We start from the raw sequence: 821 nt of genomic DNA on the forward strand, positions 1-821 counted from the left end.
AGGAGTTCCCTTCTGGCAGCCTGAGGGGTAAGAGCTCTGCAGGAGAGCTAAACCGAGCAGGGCAGCCTGAGCACCCAGAGGGCTGCCTTATGGTGAGGGTGGAGAGAAGCCTGACCAGGAGGCTTTGGCCAGAGAGCCAGGAGGGCCTGGATTGTTATGTGATAGCCGGGAGGCTGATTGTTTTGTTACAGCCGGTTGGCTTATGGTTCGGTTATGTATATCACCGGAGGACCGGGTGAGGCTGTAGGGGTGGGAGGAGGCCTCACAGGAGCTCCCCAGTTGTCCAGGGGTTTCCTGGGTGCCCTGCTTGGGCACCGAGTAGTGCCAGGAAGGCGCAGCGGTTTGGCACCGATGTGATGCAGTGTGTGGGGTTGGGACCCCAGCCCGGAGAGGGTGATAGCCCGGTGAGGGCATAGGACCCTGGTGAGGGGTCAGGGGGCCAGGCACGGCTATAAGCCGCCTGAGATCAGGGCTGGCGCACGGGACAGAGCCCGCAGCAGGGCAATAGCGCCAGGGGCACGGGAAGCGTGGATAATGCCCGTAGAAGGGGCTAGTACACCTGGGAGCCCCGAGAAGGGCAGGGGCCAGCATTGGAACCAAAGTAGGGTGGGCGCCGGTGAAGGCCTGAGACAGGGCTGGCGCCATTAATTGTCTGAAGAAGGGTGATCGCGCGGATACAAGCCCGGAGAGGGCAGGGTGTGCGAGACAGGGCCCAGAGAGGGCAGGACGAGCCCAGAGAGGGCGAGGTACCATCTGAGGTCTGATAGACATAAGAACGTCCAGGACAACTGCGAGGCTTGGGGGGGGCTAAAGGGGAGGTA

This window comes from Gavialis gangeticus, unplaced genomic scaffold, assembly GCF_001723915.1.
Source record: "Gavialis gangeticus isolate Ggan-Ray unplaced genomic scaffold, GavGan_comp1, whole genome shotgun sequence".
NCBI lineage: Eukaryota > Metazoa > Chordata > Crocodylia > Gavialidae > Gavialis > Gavialis gangeticus.